Source organism: Anabas testudineus, chromosome 19 (assembly GCF_900324465.2).
Source record: "Anabas testudineus chromosome 19, fAnaTes1.2, whole genome shotgun sequence".
In the NCBI taxonomy this organism is placed as follows: domain Eukaryota; kingdom Metazoa; phylum Chordata; class Actinopteri; order Anabantiformes; family Anabantidae; genus Anabas; species Anabas testudineus.
This window is the reverse complement of record NC_046628.1, coordinates 14,099,976-14,115,522: the sequence shown is the minus strand read 5'-3', so window position 1 is coordinate 14,115,522 and position 15,547 is coordinate 14,099,976. Positions and strand designations below refer to the sequence as shown.

Here is a 15,547-nt window from a genome sequence, read left to right as displayed (position 1 = left end):
GCCTCGGGAAGTACACTACATGCTTAATTTGATGAAAAGATGGTGTCATAGGTAATACATTATTAACGCTAATCGCATCACAACATAGCAAGATGTTCGTACTTTCTGGTTTTAAATGTTCTCACTTGAATATATTGGCGACTGACTAGACAATTCTCGTTCATGCTTCATAAAAAAGTATTATAAAGACCTCTTTCTGTAATAGCACCATTAACTACAGCCTACAAAATGGCCATAAAGCTGAATAAATGCCACTAATGCATCTCATCTAATCATTAAGAGTGGATTTATAGTCGGACCGCCGATACAAGGCGGTATTAGTTTTAGCTACATCGTACTGCATGTTCCTAATGAACTTACAGCCACACATATTCGTTAGAGACGTTATGAAAAAGGCAGATGACTAATCAGTTTATTCTTTCAAATTCAAATATTACTTTAATGTTGAGGAACTTCAATAATCAGTCACGTTAATGAGGAGTTGAGTAGAGATACTTCACCAAAAGGAAATCTCAGGTGAAACGTGGTGCGCACAAAACACACAATGAAGAAAATCAATATGAATTCTAGCAAACTGTATGAGCAGTACTTGTTTATACAGTAGTTAAAAGTGCAGGAGATATCTTAATAATCTAATAATGAATATTCAGAAACTGCAGGACCTTCTTGATGCATATTAAAAAACAGCACTTTTATATGACTTCTGACTTTTGGTATCCTGAGTGCAGCGCCAGCTCGCTGCCCAGTCCACATGAATAAATATTTATAACAAATAGAAGAAGACAGAGGAGACTCAATAAAGCACCACACAGTATTGATCTGTCAGATTCAACTCACATTACTACCTAGCATTTTCGAGTTTGAAACTGTGCACTTTGCCATCCTGCCTGTGCCGTGTTCTGTTAAAATCGGATCCTTTGAGTTAGCCAAACATGAAGAAAGCCTCCACACAGCAGAGGCAAAAAAAGCAAAATGGAGACACGACTAATAAGAAAGTCACACTGTGATGTGAAGTTTAGAAAAACAGAAACAAAGAAGGAAAACATAGGTTAAGTGATATAAGAGAAGTGAAAATGATATATGAGAATGCACATGGCAGACGGAGCTTAACAGATGCAAAACTGTGATAACACATAAAACAGACTCTGAGGTGCTTTTACAGTAGGAGAGTCTGGGCATGTCCCAAAGCAACGTGGGTTAATGCTATGCCTGGCACCGAGTAATATGGGCTGCAGAAATGAGGGAGATTGAGATGCTCAATAGTAATTTGAGATGGCTGAGACTAATTGTTCCCTGGCGATGTGCGCCTCGCTTTTATCTACGATGGGGAGATAAAAGAGAAAGTTAGGAGGGAGGGGGGGCAGAGGAAGGCAGGCAAGGGCCGCGCAGCAAAGCAGAGAGAGTGAGGGGGTTTGCAAACAAAAAATGCAATCATACATATGGTAGCGCCCACACACAGATACTCAGTCACCCGCAGGAAAGCGTGAGGCCAAAGACAACATTGATCACTGATGAGTATCTCCAGTACTCACTCTCATTAGGAAGTCCACGAGTGCTCGTCAGCAATATCTATCTGTGGAATCAGCACACAGTGGGAGAAAAACACTCTGGGGACATGGCTTACGGGCGCAGCTAATTATTAATTTAGTTCACACTTAATGTCAACTATTTTTCAATTTACAAATTTACCAATTATGGGCGGAGCAGAGTGGATTGATTTCAAGTCTCATGTTAGTAACTTAAGCTGCATATTGTAGCTTGAAGTAATTTTATCCAAGCTGGAATTAGATTTATCTGACACATAACCAGAAGCAGTATAAATGTGTAGATGATGGCTGTATAATGACTTAGTAACTGAGAGTTTAATCAGCTACTGGTGACATACAAGCCACTGGATATTTGACCGTCACACATCCTCTATACTACAACAAGCCCTGGTAATTTATGCCACAGTGATGCCATTACATGCAACATCACACCCCCAGTGGCCAATGAGTTCTTATGCATTGACAATGAATGTGATCCGTGCTACAGATGAACCCACAGGTGGAGCAAACCCAACTTGAGCTTCTACTGTGATGGTGTGTGTTTCCTGTGCCATACAAAGCAATAATTACGAGAAAGAAGCCCCTTATTTGCATACAGCACAGCTCATGCCAAAGCATGCTCCCTGGGGCCATGGCCCGGGTCGACTCATAGCTGAGGGACACGAGTGTGTGTGAGCGCGTGCAGACTAGAGTGTCAGATGGACGCTCACAACCCCGTCTACAGCACACAGTCAATTAAATCAGCTTTCTCATTAATGAGAACAGTGCCAGGTACAAATGCCTGCCCCGGGGTGAGAATCCATAATTGAGAAGAACTTGGAGAATTCATTTCTACAATAACAAGAGCTACAGTCAGGGGCATTTCTCCTGTTTCCTTCCAAATATTCAGCTTAAAAAGGTCAAACAACTAGCCTACAGTGTCCTTACCTGCATCACTCTTTAGGTTCTAATATCACACAGTATTAATACAAAATACTGTACAACACTAAATATTATAAAAACGAGGACATAACAAGATTAAAACATATATTAAGAAATCCAGATTCTCTTATGTTTCTGCTGCACCTGAACCAGAGTTCACGTTTTGTCACTGCTTCTTTCTGATTTTGTTTTGGACTTGATTCATGCCTAATGAACTATAAATGAAAATACATCCATGACCTCAGAGACACAAGTGCTTTTACTTTGTATTCAGAGTTATAAAAACAAAAAACAAGGCAGTGGATTGAGGGTGATGCAGGTTAGATGTGTTGCATTCATCTCGCAGTGTAATCACTTGCGTGTCTTGTCTATTGTCAGGGAAATACTTTTCATGAAGATACATGCACCTGAGTCCTTCTCAACATGTCTGATATGAGCTTGCCAGATTCAAAGATGGCACGTTTTCTCAGCTTTAGTGAGCACTGTGCAGCACACACTGAGTTCTCGCAGATAAGCCAGACAGTTGATGCACACATGGGCTACTTTCCAGTTCCCAGAAGGCTGTGGTGCTGCAGTGGCAGTCATGAGCAGCAACCTCCCTCCTAGCCTAATCCTCAGGGGGCCATCACTCCCGGACACAGCATACATATTTCAGCTGCAGCCTGGGGGGCCCACACACACCTACACACACACACACACACAGGTGCATGCTTATACACTTTATATATACTTTAATATCTGATAGACTCAGCCACTTATACACATTAATTACTAATCTGTTGTGAAACTGTGAGAATGTGCAAAGAACGTGCTTATATATCGTATATGTCGATGGCTGCATGAATGTGTGGGTAATTTGTTTACTGTGTGTCTACATAATATATGTGTGTGTCATTCTTTGATGGCAAGTGTCTGGATGTGTGTGTATGCAATGCTGATGAGGGTGGAAGTTTGCTGGTGGTCTAACTGAGCTGCTAATGGCCCCACTGGGTGTGAAAATCTGTTCTACTGTCTGTCTTTATTTAGTACGCTGGTCTAGACCTCTTGCTGAGTGTGTGAGTGTGTTCACAGAATGGGAAATTGAGGAGCTCCAAAATGTGCTAATGCATGTATGTCAGTACAAAACTGTACATATCTGTTGTGTGAGTGTGTGTGTGTGTGTGTGTGAGATTACTTTGGCCGCCGTGTGTGTGCTGACTGATATGGTACTCGTCCCTAAGAGACACTCAAACCAAGGCCAGCTGCTGATTTCCACCAGCCTCTGTCCACACAAAGGCACATTTACAGTATAAGGCACTTTTTTACAAAATGGTTTACATAAAACCAATCAGCTGTGCACTACTCTGCAACACACACACACACACGGCATTAACACATCAGCACATACACATACATATGCACAAAGACACAGCACACAGCTTTCTAGCACGTCTTCACTGTATTACTGTTGGCCTTCTGCTCCATTCATGGCTCACTGACGCCTCCTCGTCCTGGCCTGTAGCACTGCATTTCCCATGAGACCACGCTGCTGGCTACTAATCTCTACTGCTCTGCTGCTGGTCTGCTCTCCTCTCATGACTGTACCTCAGCTGGCAGCCTGTCTAGCAGGAGATGATGACACAGCCCAAGTATAGAAGGTATAGTTTAGGTTTATTTAGATTCTTATGAATTCATTTGTTATGATATATTTAATTATTTAGATGCTAGTCTGAACAGGCTTTTTGCCATTTCACATTCACACCCAACATACATCAGATCTTCCATTAAATGTTGCTTTGGTGTTAGTCCCTCTGGGATGATGGTTTAAACCTTACAGGATTATTAATTTACACACCAAAAGCGCATTCATCGCTCATATACTTGTGCAATCTTAACTACTTCACCACTGTATAGAAGAATGGGAGAAAGATTAGAAAGAGTTTGCTGGCAGTCTGGGAACGGCTGGTTTTGGATATCAAATTATAGATTGAACAATACGAGTGATAAGTCAGTGTGAACAACAACACAGCTCTGTAAATGAAATCTGAATGGTCAAAAGTTTGAAAATTGATCTCATTCATATTTCTTCCCACTCCTCTGTTCTCATCTTCTCTAGTGTAGGGATAAGACAGCAGTGTCTGGCCACAATCAATCAGAGCAGCTCAAACATTAAAAGTGTCTGCCTCCTTAAACAGCCTGGGCAAAGAGAGACGACAGTCGTAAATTTATGAGGTAACCTTTAGCCATGACAGGCTAAGCTCTCAGCTTGCATGCTTACCTTTTATCACTTACCCCACCACTGCAATCCTTACCCACCTCCAATAATGACTTGCAAAGCTAGACTTAGCAGATACACAAATAATAGTTTTAATAAAAAGAAAATCTGATTTAATGGTTTAATGTATGCTGCTACATGTGTCCCCATTCCTGTTGCTTTTACGCAATTTACCGTTTCCTCAACATGCAAATTTGTGTATGTGTGTGTGTAGGAATGTGTGTGTGTTTGCTCAGGAGAAAGCTGGTTTAATTTCCCTCAAGATCCAGAAAGCAAAATCTCCTCAGTGGTAGAGTGTGGAGCACAGTACACTGAGCATATTATGCGGTTGTGTTGATAGAAGCAAATCAATTCTTGTATTATGGGACCCAATAAAGATTCTCACGTGTCAGGATCATATAGCTCAACACCATGCATTGGTGCAGGCGGGAGAAATAACTGAACAAATGCACGGCTGACACACACACACACACACACACACAACTACACGAGAGTACGCATCAGTGACTTGACTAACCCGCGGCTTTGGGACGGGGTGTGTCTGCAGTCCACCCCTGGCCTCTTGAAAAATTAACATCATGGAACAATGTTCTTTGGTGCTCAATAATGCATGGGCAGGTTACAGCAGTGGACTCACAGACAGTAAGAGAAAAGATGAGCCTGGTCTTCTTATTGCTCACTTCCTCTGTAGACTACAGCAGGTGGAAAGTAGAAAAACACGCACATGCAGTCAGACACACGGCTACACATGCATACATGCGGGCGTTGTATGTGAGGTGTTTGCCAAACTGTTAGTTGTACTCGATAACTGTCCACGTGTGTACTGCAGTTAATCAAGCCAAGTTTATAGTTAAATGTGAGAATGAACTGAAGAGAGTGTTTCTCATGTGATGATGACACATCAGCCACAACATAACATCTTGGCCAGTGTTTCTTATACTCATCTTGGACAGTATTCCTGATATTTCAGTAAGTTTCATTCATGTGGAACTGTTTTTTTTTAATTATCTGAACACAGTATTATTAGGGAGTACTCTGGTGTAGCTCTCATCCCACAACACCACATGAGGATTCTTTTCACTTGGCATCTCAACTCCGACACTAAATCGCTAAATGCACCTATTTGATGCAGCAGATGCGTCACTCCTTGACGCCATGGGAATGAATGAGTGTCAATATGTGACACTGTGGGTTAGGAAAAGGCTCAAATATCACTCCTACATTTGTTTTGATGCCAAACAGTGACTCCCGTACTATTAATCGGAGTCTACAGGTGGATCCAGCACTGCCAAACCAAAGTGGGCAGAGTGGGCACTCTACTGTTGTGTAGGGTGTGTTTGATTTAGACTACAGGGAAAACTTGAGTTGATGGCCTGAAATAGCTCACAGGCTTTCCGCATAAGGACACATTTTATGAAATTAATAGTGAAAGTAAGGTATTATTATCACCACAGTCATCAGTATTCAGTGCTATCAGTATTTAATGATGAGTTAGTGTGTGTGTGTGTCCATGATTCCTTAACACTAGTGGTTTTGTTTGCATAGTAACAGATAATCCAGAATTCCTGTCTAGAAAATAAATAAAAAATAAATAAATTAGCATGAAACCACTCAAAAGACAAAATGTTCAGCAACTTGTCTGTTACTGATGGTGCCGAGGAACTGTCAGTCAGAAGTTTTCAGTTGTTGAAACAAAAGCCATTAACAAAAAACTAAAACACTGACCAATCATGTAAAATTACTCAGCATGAAATAAAGATTAACATACTACAATGAGCAGCTGTTTGTCTGGAATAGAGTCCTACATAGGGAGTGAACTTTCATCAGCACTATCTAATCTAATGAAATATAATCAGCTGTTTGTGAACACACAAGGTAAAAAAGAAGAAGAGTTTCAATTATCATCAGCTGAGAGGAGCTTTTTTAAAATCTCCCCACGTTGAGTATGGGCACATTGTGCTGGCTAATATGAATTTATTTTAAAAAAAGAGCGCTTGCTTTAAATGAGAAATTTGGGGCATAATTGTCTAAATTGCCACTTTGAAAAAGATGATTAGTGGAGGTCAATATGCTGGAGCGTTTGATAGCTGAGGCGGTTTGAAGGAGAGGCCATTATCCAGCATCGCTCCTGATTCAACACTTGTTCACTCAGGAGTACTGCAGGAAACAATTCCACATCATGGCCTTGTTAGAAGGCTTTTAATGTACTAGAATTGACTTTTTAGTCAGTCTTTGTTATTGCCACAATGGTAGCTGTTTGTTGGATAAAAGGGGAGTCTAGATACCACAATATATGTCATTTAACATTTGTTCCATTGTGCTACTGTGTTTCTTGGTCTCTCATTCACACAAATTAACAACCGTCATCTACTGGTCTATTAGGCTCACGACACATAATTCACCCTGGATAGTGAAAATCATGGAAGAGCGTGTCTGTGTTTGCGGAATTTGTTTCCGTGTGTGTGCGTGTTCTTGTATTTCACATTCATATATCACTCTGTGGATCTGTATACACCCATGTGTGTTACAGGGCAAACATTCACACACTCGCAAATGTTTTTCCTGCACACTCACACACACACACACACACACACACACACACAATATGCCGCTGGGATCCTTATAAAGTCTCCACACAGACAGAGCTGCATGCACATACACGTCGCCCACCTCATCCATCTCACCCTTGTCTCTGTTGGTGGCTTTCAGCTCATCCTCTGACACTCACACTGAGACAAAGGCATATACATATAAACAAGGAGACCCCCCTCTGTCTGTTTGCAACATGTACAAGCACACACACACACACACACACACACACACACGCCCTGTTACTCCCCATCTACCTCCCCGGGATAAATGTGATCATTGCTTCGTCCCCTTTGTACTCACCTAATGAAGGTCATGTCTAAATAAAGTCAAGGGAATAAATGGTGCTGGTTTCACTTCTCAGCAAGCCAATTAGCTCCTTCTTACCGTCTGCTGTACATTTTTCTTTGACCACCTGCTGTTTTTTTTTACAGTAATCATAGTTGGTTTGCCCCCAGCTTTCCTTTCCCCTCTGATTGCCTCCACTGAGTACCTATTTCTAAGTGTTTGGAGATCCAAAATGAAGCAGCAGGAAGGCACACACACACAGTGGTTAAGTAAACTAAATGCTGTTGTAGATCGAGCCATGTTGCAACCCTGTACTTCATCCCACTGTATTTTTTGCGAACAAAAAAGTAGTTTATTCTTTACTTATTAGTGGATGGGTTATAACAGGTCAAGGGTACGTTTTTAAATGTTTGCACAAAAGCTATTCTATCACTGTTCATACTCGTGGCAGGCGTGGGGGGGCATATTTGTTCATTTTGTCTTCTTCTTTGTACTATATACACCGAAGGACACAGGACACAGAATAAAAGCTCATTGCGGCTATTCAGAAGGTCTATAATCTTTCATTAATGAGCCTTCAATTTGGCTATTATTATGTGATCAGGCCACAGCATATTGTGCCTGTACACCCGGGTCACAGGAAAAAAAAAGAAGGTGGACAAAGTGTACAGGAGAAGGATGAAAAGAAGGAAGTGGTCTGGAGGAGCAGGGTGATTTTAAAGCTGAGGATAGAAAAACATTCTGTAACTGCTAAATTATAAAGTCCAAGGATTAGGTTTAGGGCAAAACAACGGTTTTATTTACATGACTGCACACAGAGACTCTTAAGCCAAAAGCCTTATTGGATGGGTATTAGGACTGGATATTTCATTGCAAAGAGGCTGACAGGCAGTGGGAAGTAAACAGAGTTTCTATACTCACTGTATCTGTAAAGGCAAGCCAGGATAGTAAAGAGGTAACATGATGCAAACTATTGTTCACAGCATCTTTGTTATTTTAACACAATATTCTCATAAACATTCAATAGATGGAGGGAGGACAGGGCGTAGAGTGTGGTGGCAAATAAAGTGACACTCAAAGTGCAGAAACACAGCAGCAGAAGACAAGAAAAGCAGGTTGTTGTTGGGAATGTTCACGTCTTTGTGTGTTTTACTGCTTCAGGATTCAACTTCTCATTTGTAACGCCCTCTTCCACCGTTAACTCCATCTTGCTTTAAAGTGCTCAGACAAAGAACGGTAAGTGAGACTTCTAAATTTCCATGACAACTGGGCTCACTCATCTGCTGATGAGAGTCATGTGCTTGTGATATGATCAAACGCTTCAGAGCTGCTCATAAAGTCTTATGGGTGAGACAGTTTTGTCAAGAATGTGTGTTTCCAACGCCAAGAAGAAAACCAAGGATGAGAGAAAAAGAGGTCTGGCCCATTTGTGTTCTAAAAGTAATTAGTAAGATCTTAAAATGAGGTCTGATGATAATAGGAACAATTCTGGACAAACAGCAGGCAGCAAAGAAGCTTTTAACGGATGCCAGAGTACAGAGAATTAGGCTACAGTCTAGACAGAATATCATAAAAGCCTGTACGTGACACTTTACAGGTTTTTGTGAAACAAAATACTTTAATCTTTATTTTTCTTTTAGTTGAAATAAGCAGTGTGGTGTGACTGGTTTGTAAAGTGTATCAAGACTGAGGCTGCTATCAAAGAATAAGAGATGGAGCATCAGGAGTTTTACAATGCTCACACACAGATTGGGACACAATGAAGCTCCAGTGGGTTAGAGACATACAACGGTCCTAGAGACAGTTTGGTTTCAGTCTAGTGTAGGCAGGTAAGAGTATTCCTGAGCTATTACGAAGACAGTTTATTAGCCAAAGCTTACCAGGGATTTAGGCTTCTGAGAAGAGGCTATGACCTGATTCTGGTTTCATTCACTTTGATATGAAGTATGAGTTCAATTGAACTTTATAAAACATAATCTTTTCTTTCTTAAAATTCAGATGATCATGTACAACATATTTTTCCAAAGCTCAGCCAGCGTTCAGAAGAAAAAAAAAGTTTATTATTGGTATTCTGTGTTGTTGTTGTTGTTGTTGTTGTTTTTTATTCAGTACAGGTTGAACTAGAACATTTTTCAAGAGTAGTAAGAAAAGTTATGGTAAAAAAAGAAAAAAAATCTTTATAAACCTAAAGAGTGATGTGTCTAAAGGGCAGGTGGAAAGTTTAATCTTGTTTTTTCATACTTTCTGTCAACACTGGAGCTGAAATTGGATTGAAAGAGAGGCTGTGAGTTTCTGTTGAGGTGGGACTGCAATGCAGTGGTTAGCACTGTTGCCTCACATTCCTGAGTCTGGATCCGCCAGACGGCTATAAAGTACCGCCACATCAAAACAGTGGCGTGTTAGTAGAGGACGGGAAAACATTTTCACTACAGCCACTGGTGGCGAACAATCTCCAATTTAATTTATGGACATCAGAAAAGAGTGGTTAGCAGAATTTCCCTAAAGCAATGTATGTGCTCCACTTATATCCAGATCACCAGTGGTGGCAATGTCAAATAGAATGTCACTTGCAAATTACATTTACATTTGTAAACCCTACATGGAGCGGCGGCATTTTAGTTTTGATTTAATTCATTTAAAATTAAATGCATTAAATCTGCATCTGGCAAATTTATGGAACAATGGCCCAGTCTCTCAATGAGAAGCTGCTTCTAACAATGATGATGCAACAGTGTCCGTCAACAGATTAAAGCCAATCAATTAATATTTGATTGCAAAAAAAAAAACAAAAAACAAACAACAACAAAAAAAAAAAAACCTAAAAAAAGGAATATACTGAAATTACACTTGTTAATGCAAGAGTGAGATACTTCTTTTATCTCAGTATGATATTCAGCCTCAGCAAGTTTCTTAGCAACCTCACAGTTGCACCTGTCACAGTTTGGACAACTCAGTGGTAATTAAACAAATTGTTAATTGCTGAGCTTTGCAGGTGCTGACATATAAATCTAGCTATTTTTGAACAGAGACATGCTAGCTGTTCCCATTCTTTGTGCTAAGCTAACATGCAACTAGCTCTGGCTTTATTTAATTATTTAATCAGTATTTAATTTACAAATATGAGTGGTAATAACCATCTTATTATATCTAAATAAGCTTTTTTTATTATTATTTTTTTTTTCAGAATGTCACACCAGTTCTTTAAAGTATAACATAAATGTTAGAGAAATGTAATAACTGTATTAAGTAAAGCAAACAAACACAAACCTCAAGCTACAGAACGGCTGCATGTCGGTATCTAATTCAATCATGTTCCCTGCAGCTTTGCAATAATTATCTCCAGCAGCTGTAGGTAGTGATTTCAGGGACAGTGTCACAGAAGTGGCAGTTATTCCGCTTCGAGTTTGCCAAATCATTTTCTTTCGCTCTGTTTGCCCCAACCTTCCTACCCATCCTCCTCCTCTATCTCGTGACAACTTTGCTAATGCTGCACCTCTCAGGTGACTGACAGCGTCCTCAAATAGAAGTGTATTGACTGTCCTATGATTGGCAGGTTTGCCTCCTACCTCCATAACCACGTCACCTGTTGTTTGATGAGCATCTGTCTAAAAGTGGAGACTCAAAACACACAGCCACTCCACCGCCCTTTGCAAGCTAGTCTCCCATATCACTTCATCGCAATAAAAAAATGGATTTTTCCATTAGATGTATGTAAGATGCCCTTCACTATGCAGCACCCATTTCCCTTCACATAACGTCCCAGCAGTCTTGAAGAAACCCTCCACACCAATCTGCCAATCTGGTGAATACGCTGACATGGGCCTAGATTTGTAGCTGGTCGGGTGGCTACACCTTGATGATCCTTGCACTCAAGTTTCTCTAGAATGCCATTTTTTACTTTATTTTTTCACTTTATTAATGTTTGTTCAAGAATGATAAAGAAAAAGAAAACCACAACTCTGACACTGTCCTTTGAGGGTTAATGGGCATCAGTGAGAGAAATGGAAAAAAAAAAGAAGCAATCACTGTCATCTGAGCTAGACGTGAGCATTTTACAGTGTCCTATGAAACTATCTTCAGACCAGTTTTGCTGCACTGCATAGAGAAAATGAGTTTGCCCTTTTGCTCTGTATCTGTGCCATATAGTGGTATCCAATTCATACTGGAGTAAAAGAGCTGACACAAAGCCAGTGCCAAGGGCCAGTTTGGGTATTACTGAGGCTATGAAGGGACCATATGAGTGTGTGAAGCACTGAATCCTAAATGTGTACACACTGCATCTGTGAAAACCCACAAAATCAACAATAGATACTCGAGTTTGTGCTGGAACTTTTCAGTTTCTTGTAGACTGAAAAATACGTACATCACATCTACTTGGGGATTTCAATTAATCAAAGAGCGCTCCTATGACATACGCCACAGTAGAAGTAATTAAGGCTGCTGTCATGTGTGATGACTTAAAGACTGCATGTATCCAACTCCTCACTTCCTATAGCTTAAGAATACACACTTTAGCTGACACTGCAGCCTTGTGATGAATGGGCAGTGGCACCGTACGCTGCATTTAAACAAGTCCCAGAAACCTCTCTGCCTAATAACACTGCAAAGAGGGCTGGGGTTGAACCATCCATCAGAGGTCCTGTGATCATCACTGTGTATGGGAATATCACACCCCCGTCACGCTATGTGGGGCTTCACCGGTCCTTTACTCACCCTAAACTCACTCCCCATTTTCTTTTATTAGTGGCCTGTTGCCCTGCTTTTAAAGGTATCTGTCGATTCGTTTGTTTTTTTAATCCATCATTTCTTCTCTCTGCAACCGGTCTTCATTTAACTTCTGTATTTAACTCACCGTTCACAATGATTTAAAATTTTTAAGTAAACACAGACTACTTTGTATTTAATGTATTTTACTGATTAATGCTGGAATGATTAAATGCTGCTCTTACAAAAAAATATAGTTTCAAAATAATCACATTTGTTTTAGTCAGCATTGTTTTTGTTCCCCAATTTTGTTATCTCTCATTTCTGATTTGTCATTATCTGTAACCCCTGTCACACTTCAGTCCAGTTTCAAATCCCTGTTCGATTCCAGTCACATCGTTTTTACATGAGCCAATACACTCATCAGGTGACATTGAACTCTGGGCAGTGAAAGCAGTTGAGTGTGGCCTGTTGTAGGAAAGCAGCAAGGGAGTAGAAAAGATGCGCAAGTGCGGTTTAATTGTGCTGCCTCGCTGAGTTGTCAATGCTGAAGGTCAGAGCCATCCCTCACTCTGTCACAGCAGCACAGCCATGACATGTCAGGCACCTGTGATTGACATCCTATCAGCTATCTCGTTGCAGGCTCATATATATACAAGAACCTACAGGTGACACAACTGCACAGATCTCTGTAAAGTACAGTACATCGTATATGCTGCACAAAAGCATACGTGCCTGCACATACGCTGTGTGTTTATCTGCACTGTTCACTAAAAACACTTAAACACTCTTGCACACACTCCTTGTGTCTCCCTCACCCTCCATCTCCAACGTAGTCTACATGGCCATCATATATCAGATGGCTCTCAATTCGTTGTCACCATCTCCCCACATGACACTGACAAGACACGCTCCATTTCTCTTCTACCTTGTGTAGACACAACTCAGGTGTGGACCATTGTGTATTCACCATCACATCACATTATCAATCTATGGCTGCCATGAAGAATAATGATTCCTTTATGAAGTGCTCTTTGCTCAGGCAAACTACAGTTGCTCTGTATTGCTCTATTTGTATTCATACATATGCACAAATGAAGTATAGCAACATATTGCTGCTAGAATGGTGCCCAGGAAACACATTTTCGTTGTGGAACAAGAGCGAAGTGGATACAAACCGGGCGCTTGAGAGAACAGTAGTAAAGTGCCTGGAGAGTCTCTGGTTTGATTAATCTAACAGCATTGGCAGTGCACTAGTGTCTGTGACACACATCTACAGTACTATATTGTCATATATCCATAATACTTTGGTTCATTTTCTTTCAATATTGAGAAATTACCACAGTATATCCGCACTCTGCTATTTCATGTCCTTTAAATGATCATTGCATTTGATCACAACTTGTATTTTTGATCATATTTTCTATAATAAGTAGTAATCAAAGTAACTGCTGTGATTAGAAAACAATGTAACATCACTACAGCTACTTCTATTCTGGGATGACACCTTGTTTTAAATCTCAGCAAATAATTTGAGTAAAACATTAATATTATGAGCAGAACTAAAAACACAAGAGGTGGGTTTTAATTAATTGGAATTAATACTATAAATGCTGACAGCATAGGCATATTTTACCAAGTAACTACTAGTCAGGTAAAAAAAAAAAAAGTCATTCAGCCTAAAATTAAAAGTCTCTTAAGGACAAGTTCCCTTTCTCTTTGTGCCCTCTACCTGTCCACATGCATCTTACAGCAAAGAAATCTGGCTTGCGTCCTTGCTGCAATTAGCCCAGCCAGTCCCATTCTTACCTGCTACATTAGGGTTCTTTTATAATGCAGATTTGAGCCAAACAAAGTCCCATGATGCATTGTCCTGGAAAGAAGAGTACTGTCATTGTAAGGGAAAGGGCAGAATGGCCTTTGCCAAGCTGGGCGGGCAGGATGAGATGAAGGGCTAAGGTCCTTCAAAAGCAAGATACCAGAAGCCGCTTGCCTTCATTTATGTCCCAGATGGAGGTCACACAATGCAGTCTCTGTGCTTCCGCTTTCTTTGTGCTCTCCCTCCACTCACCTCGCTTTCACTCCATCACTTTGTTCTTTTCCATGACCAGCTCCCACAAACACATCTTGAAATTTCTTTTAAAATTCACTTAGGCAAGAAATCTAAGAGGATGTTTAAAACGTGTAGCACCACTGCTAAAAAGATGGAGACTTTAATACATACTTTTGAAGTTTTACAGTCTAAGAGGATGGGCAGAAAGATATAGACTGGATTAAAACACTAACCCTAAAAGCATCTGTGGAATCAAATCAAGAGATCTTCTCCCTCCCATTTAATTTATTTATCCAAAGAGAAAAACATCACTTTGCTCTGTTAATTGGAGGGTAGGTGTGTGTGACAATAAGTATTAGTGTGTGTTATGACAGCACTGTTTCAGCAGGCGTGGTTATGGAGTGTCAAACTGTAATTTAAACCAAAAAAAGAAGGCAGAAGACAGACACCAAATTTGAGTGAGTGACTGTAGCTGCTCTTAGGTAGAGCTACAAATTAAGTTAAAGTGTCAAATCATCTCTACATTAGTCTACAAGGAGACTTACATCTAGACCTAATTACCGTACTGTGCATGAGATGGTTTTATTGCATTTCTTCAGTTAGATTAAATTAAAAACTCTTGCATGAAGTTCAAATTTGCACATTGATTTAGGTTTAAGTATATGCACATGGACATTCAGGATTTGTTACATATCTTATGGACGCAACAAAGGGCAAACACAGATGGGTACCCTACTGATGGAGATCTGTAGATCAGCTGCCTTGCTATCAAATGTTGGTCTAATTCCATTCCATGTTTATTCCTTGACTCAACATCATATCTTGTTGTATGCGCTACATCTTTGTCCTACACACATCACCTCTAGAGCACATGCTGAGGTAAACTGCAAAGAGGCTAACAGGAAAAGTTTATGTTTATAAAAACTGGACTACACCCATTCATTTAGAAGTTTGTCAGAAGTGACTGAACCTTACATTAGGAGAAGACAGAAGGCCGTCTGTTTATTAACAAGGAACCATACCACACACTAGATCTACACTATGCCAGATGTGCTGGGGAAACACTTCCAGATGAAATATGTGAAAACAAGATATAATGAATGAAATATGCAAACATATGAGAGAGCTTTGTTTTGATGCAGTCACACATTTCCATTCTTTTGCTGCATGGGATATTTATCATACAAACTA

The 15,547-nt window shown here is 40.3% G+C and overlaps 1 protein-coding gene across 2 annotated transcripts in view; it reads right to left on the bottom strand.

The window, feature by feature from the left end:
• The window catches only part of sdk2b (sidekick cell adhesion molecule 2b), a 218,862-nt gene that overhangs the window by 67,754 nt on the left and 135,561 nt on the right, over nt 1-15,547 (bottom strand). The gene's annotated exons all lie outside the window — the stretch shown is intronic.